The sequence below is a fragment of the Saccostrea cucullata genome, unplaced genomic scaffold (genome assembly GCF_032062105.1).
Source record: "Saccostrea cucullata isolate Sc308-1 unplaced genomic scaffold, CSIRO_AGI_Scuc_v1 ctg11444, whole genome shotgun sequence".
Classification (NCBI taxonomy): Eukaryota; Metazoa; Mollusca; class Bivalvia; order Ostreida; family Ostreidae; genus Saccostrea; species Saccostrea cuccullata.
In genome coordinates, this window is record NW_026922797.1 from 1 (window position 1) to 7,722 (window position 7,722).

The 7,722-nt window shown below is 35.1% G+C and overlaps 1 long non-coding RNA gene across 1 annotated transcript; it reads left to right on the forward strand.

Annotated features, from left to right (window-relative positions):
* The first annotated feature begins 5,812 nt into the window (after positions 1 to 5,812).
* LOC134262491 (uncharacterized) lies at positions 5,813 to 7,333 on the forward strand. The gene is made up of 3 exons (XR_009991017.1): positions 5,813 to 6,378; positions 6,525 to 6,596; positions 6,734 to 7,333. It is a non-coding gene; the product is annotated as an uncharacterized LOC134262491 (long non-coding RNA).
* The last annotated feature ends 389 nt before the right edge of the window (positions 7,334 to 7,722 follow it).

The following is a 7,722-nucleotide window of genomic DNA, read 5'->3' on the forward strand; positions in this document are numbered from 1 at the left end:
AATGAAAAAGCTTTCACGCTCGTTAATGCTCGTTTTACTGCTTCAAACATCGGTGCATTACCCAATCAAAAAGTGTTTTACAAAACTATTGCATTAGAATAAATAATTCTTAGTATTTTAGAAATTTTTATTGTAACAGTTATTATTTACCTCCAAAAAAGATTAAAATATATATATATATATATATATATATATATATATATATATATATATATATATATATATATATATATATATATATATAATATATATATAATATATATAAATACATATCCATTTTTGTTTGTATCATCTGTCCTTAAAGCTGAGCCCTTCTCATAAATAGGCACTGTCAGACGTGTACATGTATATAAACCGTGAGATTTCGTTACACCCGATTGCACATTCGAAACTCTTGGCCGACATGTAGTACTCCTTTGGGGTCTTAGAATTTTGCTTTTTTTCCTTGTTTTTATGTGCAGTTTCAGTTTGTAAATAATGTATTTACCTGTTGACCTTTGATAATTTTATTGCTACAGGGAAGCACGCTGTGTATCACACCCTATTACCGGCAACTGTGACAACCAATGCAACTGTGACAACAGACGGCAAAGTTATCAATCAATATGACAGAGACTTAATTGATATCATAATTTTGACTATTTATAACATTCATTTATTTCCGTTTCATGGATTCCGTTTTGATCTTACCTTAAATTATTTTTCTGTTAAATATAAAACCATAATTCCTTATTGAAACAAAATAAGAACAAAATAAACCTAAATTTCAATCGTTGTTTAGGAAAAACTGGTCAAATTGAGCTAATATAATAAAAACTGCTATTCTACGGTCATATTTCTTGTTATATGTAATAAATCTAGACTCTTTACGACATTACTTCAAAATATGGATAATTTAAGTTGTTTAATAAAAGCGCCGCAAGCGTTTAATTTTGTTTGGTGAAATCATTTTGGCTATCGTGTACAACAGACGAGGCAAACAATGACAACAGATTTAAAACGAAATACGGCAATCGGGAAACAGTGGATACAAAGTTGGATAAAGTATGAATTAAGCTGTATCCTGATACTAGTAAGCTTCAAATTTCGCCAAGACATATTTTGACTGTTAATATTGGTCATTTGTATGATACTTGCTAACACAGGAATTTATGGACACGCACCCCCCTCCCCCCACGAGATAAAAAAAAACATCGTAAATTAAGATCTCATTTTTTTAATTTTCCTATTATACACATGATGAATAAGTGTAATAAATATCATTTGTGGAAAAAGCCCAGGGGATTCATATCGGACGGGGGGTTATTCCTGTACACAAGTACCTGTGGTTGCCGACAGCTACTGAATCTAACTATTATTCGATAAGTACATGAAAATGTTTCAATAAGACGGATTAATGTTCGTAAAGAAGATGGGGGGGGGGGATTAAGGCGGGCGAAATGCCTATAGTGCGACAGATAAGAAGTGTAAATTCAAATCTCAATTATATCAGAGTTTTATTTGATATTTTATCTAATAATGAAGTTTATTGTAAATCTCTACAATTTACAAAAATCTCACACAGACTGAAAATATTTGCCTATGAAAAAGCATACACACAAAAAGGATCATTTTCTCATATTTAAACAATTTTTTTTCAATATGAGTGGGTCTTCGTTCCATTTTTTTAAAAAGATGATCCTAAAAAACATGGAGCGAAGACCCACTATACCTTAAAAGTACACTTTTATGACAAAACATTCGCATCTTTCAGAGAAATACTTTAAGTCCATTAGTCAAGGGTAACCGGTGTATCACAAACATGATTTAAATGCCAAAAATCATCATGAACCATATAGCATAGTGGGTAAGGTGTTATTCTTAATCTCAAAGCAGTATGATTTCTCGGACTTTTATTGCTAGGGTTCGAGTCTCACTAAAACCATGTAGTATTTTTATAAAAGAAAAATTTTTTACAAGATATTTTTTTCTCAGAAAAGGTATTCTTTTAATAATTTCATAAAATTCAATAATAAGAGGTTGATCCAAATACTCCATTCACATACTGAGTATGATTTCTTAATATTGTCGCTATAGGCAGTATGCCCGCCTTGTTCCCCCATCTTCTTTTGTTTTCAAACGATAAGGAACACAAAACGGATAATTGGAACTGTTAAATATCAAGGACAACAGAAAATTACTTAAAAGTAAAGTATTTAAAAATAATATAATACATACGTATAATCATTTTTTATGTACAAATTTTATGTAGTTATAAACTTGGGTTTTCATAATTGCTGATTTGGGCATTCCTCATGAAGCTGTTATGTTTGTTGCAGACTTCAGCAACAAAATTATACACAGGAAGAGTTTTATTGCACATTATTGTCGCTAGCTGCGATGTTGCAGCCGACATTACAACTATTGCTATATTATCTTGCAAGAAATCAAAATGTTTGCTGGAACATTGCAAGAAACATACATGCCTCTATATACAGCAGCAACATGTTCGTTGGGAACACTAAATTTGACAAACCGAGGGTTTGCAGGAAGAAACAAGTCAAACCAGCCAACGAAATGTACCTAGGTCAACAAAGAATTCGCCATTTTAAAATATTTGAATTGAAGTTGTAGATATCTTGGCATTTTGGTAGGAATATACAGTATGCATATCATTTAAAATGATTACAAAAGCGCTTAATTAGGTACATGTACATGTATATACAATGTCGCACACAACGCTTGGCTGATAAGATGTGGTTTTGTTTTCATTTTATTATAAAAGTAATGACTATAACTTTTCAATCGTCAGCTTCCCTTACTTGTGCAGGAAAATACCTTCATCACATACATACAGCCTGAGGGTGTACTCTCTGTTGATTCGATATGCACTACGTAGGATTTTCTAAAATTTCTAAAATTAGGTAAATAATTGACAAACAAATTGACTAAACAAGAATATCAACAGTCTTGTTTTTAAGTCATCATTTCTTTTTTTCTATAGAATGTCCCTGTCAGCAAAAAAAAATTTCATTGATTCAAATGCTGATTGACTTTCACCCCATATATTTATTAGGCCATCATTTGCACACATTGAATTGTCGAATGATTTTTTTTCGATCGTGACATGGATCAAACGGCGGTTGTTGGTTGGCAGGTGATGATCACTCCTCCATGCATGGGACGGGTCGTGCCCACTTCTGATGTTTTAGAATTTCCCGTTTTCTGCTCCATTTTGTATTGTTTAATGGAGTTTTGAGCTTGAATACTGAACGTTACTACATGTAGTATCTTCATATCCTTCTTTGAAAAATTATATTGGTAGCAGGTTAAATCCAGCGGTAAACCTCTTTTGCTGTAAGCTTTTCAATATTAGTGACAGACTTGCGGCAAACACAAAGGTTTTTACAGTTTGTTATGGTTTCTTTGGCTTCGTTGCAGCAAAGGATACTTTGCAGCAATATTTGTAGCAAGTTTAATTTGCAGCAATGTATGCTGAAGACTTTCAGCAAATGTTTGCAGAGTGATTATATTTCTTTCTTAGACAATCATCTTCTGAAATAATAAATTTTATTATACCTCTATTGATAATACTCGAATTTGATTGACTGGTAAGAAAACTTTAAAACACAACAATGACTCCAAATGGTACCGTTTACAGCAATACTGACCTAGGAATCATTGCACGTGGGATATAATGACCCGGTCATTATTTTTGATGACCGCTAAAAATGACTGCTTAATCAAAAATTCGTTTTTAAGTAAAGTTAATGCATAAAATAATAATTATTCGAAAAAAAAAACATGTTTTTTAAAATTGTGCATGGTCTGTTTTGCATTTCCATACAGAATACGGTAAAATTTTATCGTTACAATATTATGAATATATCGTTTCAATATATCGTTACAATTCAGTTCAATAGAATGTAGAGGCGGCTCTTTAAAGAGTTGAATTCTGTGTAAGATTTAGACTGTGTAGAGGAAATATTATCGTTTGCTATAATATACATATATAACATTTTTGAATAAGTTTTCCTATTATATCACAAATGTAATAAGTTTCGCTATAAACCCTGAAAAATGCCGAGTCACGACGGAAACAGTTATGTCCGGCCGGAAACAGTTATGTCAACCCTTGCCGGAAACAGTTATGTCACTATTTCGATCACGTTCACGTGTTTTTACGTTACGCATTTTAGTTCGGGTTCGAGATTTCATGACGTCGGTTGCTTGGCAAAAGTAAACAACACAGCATATAATCTTAACGTCATGAAGGCATTTTTAGATTATTTGTGTACATTTTAACGATTTTGAATGATTTTAAATTTTCTTTTAATTTTAAAATGTCATATAACATATACCACATGGCTTCTCGGGCGACTATACCAGAATATTTGCCCCTCGGTGACAGGAAAGCCCTGGAGTGTTATGTCACCCTCTGCCTTCGGCATCGGGTGACATAACACTCCAGGGCTTTCCTGTCACCTCGGGGCAAATATTCTGGTATGTCACCCTCGAAGCCATGTGATATATGTATAATATCACATGGCTTCGAGGGTTACTATCATAAACCTACACATGAACTGCCTATCATTCAAGAAAAAAAGAAAGAAAACAAAACAATAAAAAGAAATCACTTCCCAAGCATCGGGATCGAGATTCCGAACTTCTCGGAAGTTTCCGACAAAATCGGAAATACCCGAACCGTTAAAGTGACGCAAGTATGACGTCAGATAAAAAGTCCTGTGGACTTAAGACGCAAACAATATTGCAATAAATCGTTGTTGGTATTTTTTTTTTTCAAGTAAGTTGTTGCTATGTTTATGCCACCTTGTTGCTATGCACCGCAAAGGATTACTGGGATTTTGGAATTTTTTCACGCGGTGAGATAAAATTTCTTGGAACAATGTGCAGATTTCAACCCGAATTTCCTCCGTTCGTACGCATTAGTCTATTGAGCTCGCTACTCGAGCGGCGCTTCGCGCCGCCTCGGTGCGCTCGCTATAATAGGAAAACTTATTCAAAAATGTTATATCAATGTATGTCGCTATCAACTAAATATTGTTTTAATCAGTAAATCATGATGCAAAAACTTACACGACTTGCAGACGTCAATGTAAACAACTTCGCTGTTTGGTCTAGCTGTAGCGAATCCCGATCCCGATCAAAGAAAGAATTGATAACGGTTAGAAATTCATACTGTTCAATATATATCGGTATAATAAAACAATTGAATACCCCTTGTGAGTTCAACATGGTGAAATAAGGACCCTCGACCTGGCCAACTCGATGACCTGCCCTGACCTCGGCCGCTACCCCAGATAGCATGACTCCGTTGGGCCAACGTTGGTTTTTGGTTGTATGGTTGGTGGAGTGTTGGCGTTGGGGAACAGATGTAGGCCCAACGTTGGTCCAACGTTCATTTACGTTGGCATGAAAGCTAAACCAACGGTGTTGGACATGTGATATTGGCCCAACGTTGGTCCAACGTTCATTTACGTTGGCATGAAAGCTAAACCAACGGTGTTGGACATGTGATATTGGCCCAACGTTGGTCCAACGTTCATTTACGTTGGCATGAAAGCTAAACCAACGGTGTTGGGTATGTGATATTGGCCCAATATTGGCCCATTGTAGTTACATGTTGACAAGAAACACAGCGATTTGGTGTTGGACATTAAGATGTTGGCCCAACATAGGTCCAACCGAGTAAATGTTGACATGGATTAAGACCATTGTGTGTTAAATATGAAATGTTGGCCCAACGTAGGTCTAAGTGAGTACACGTTAGTGGCAAAACATTGCCACTTATTGTTGGTTATTCAATGTTGGCCCAACGTTGGCCCAGCTCAATATATGTTGACAATATAATGATGCATTGCTCTGTGTTGGGCGTGCTTGACTGAACTGGAGTTGGTCCAATAGTAGGAATACTGGGATTACTAGTACATGTACAGGTAGCCTGTAATGTTTGAGATGAAATGCTGGTCCAACGTTGGCCCAATGTTGCGAAAAGTATTCATCAATTTAGATTTATCTATTGTAAATCGATGGTAATGTAATAAGCAACTCATTATAAACATGTGATCTATATTATATATTGAATGGAAATTATGAGACAATCCTTATAAGTCTGTGAAATACATATAGCAATTTTATATCTTGGTAGATTCTATATTTAGCATCATTGAATCAAATTTAAAGTGCTGTGTTTTGCAAGTTTTGGGCTCCAAAATAAATAGGTCACTGGTGAAATTCACTGGCTCGGCAGGTGACTCATAGGTCTCCAAGGAAACCGTCATCTTTAAATCAGTTTTTTTTTTAACCGCGCACTTTAACAATTCAAAGCGTATGTGTCTGTTTAAGTGAAAGCAAGAATAGAATTTTAATCCTTTCAATGTAAGTATAGCTTTTGTTTTTGTTATTGAAATAATTAATAATGTGAAACACACAACATTGTAATGGCCTGCATGTAGGCTTTCAAATTATTGGTACCAGGTAGCTGATTAAACAATTGTAATTGATGACGACCTTAACTTTTATAGGAATTGGCGGGCTTGAACAGAGCAGATATGTCCGGATCTGTAAGTGAACGCAAGAATGTTAACCAGTGAAATGTAAGTAACTATTTTGTATTTGTTATTAATAATTACTGATGTGAAATTCAATTTTAAGGATTGCTTTAAAAATATGTGTGATGCTGATGAACATTTGAAAATACTATTTTAATTGATGACAATCTTAACGTTTGCAGGAATTGCCGGGATGGAAAAACCCTCTTCACTCTGTGACTATTGATGTGGCATTTCTGTATATGGAAGGGACTGATTTATATGTGTGGGAAACATGGATTCTAAGAACAGATAAACAACAGAAAAGTGATAAGTGATGCAAATATGACCTTTCAAAACTCTACAGTTAGAACTTGAAGACTCTTATATCAGTGATATTTAGTAGTGGACATAGTGATGTGGAGTGTACTTGAGAAACATTGAACTTTCTACCTCTTCCTTCTTTTAGTTACATTCCATGGAATACTTTAATGAAAGTGAAAGTGGCAAAGAATATATTGTGATACATTTTAGGAGGAAAAAAGTATTTGACCAAACATGGTGAAATTAATTGTGTCGTATAATCTGGGAAATAAAAATTACAGAATTTAATTAATTTTGTAAGACATTTGTATTGAGGAATAATTGTGTCATTGATATTTCAAGAAACAGCTTTGTATCAACGTTGAACCAACGTAATAACTATATTTTGAACTGAGGTCCAATGTAGGGCCATCGTTACAAAATATTTGGTTAGCATCGGTACGTTGGAATAGCGTTGTACCAACGTTGGCATTTCAACAAAAGCGTTGTACCAACGTTGGACCAATGTCAGGCCAACGTCATGATTATATTTTGAACTGAGGTCCAACGTTGGGCCAACGTTAAAAAAATATTGCGTTGGCGTTGGTATGTTGGAGTAACGTTGTACCAACGTTGACAAATGAACAAACAGTATTGTACCAACATTGGCCCAACATGTTGGGCCAACGGCGCGCCAATGAGCAGTAAGACATTGGGCCAACGTAAAACTGCCAACATTGGCCCAACATAACCGACATTGTTGGGCCAACGTTGGGCCAATGTCCTCATGCTATCTGGGACGCGTCCTCGGTCAGGACAGGTCACCTAGATCGTTGGCCAGGTCTCGGGTCCTTATTTCACCATGTTGACCTCACAAGGGGTAATTAAT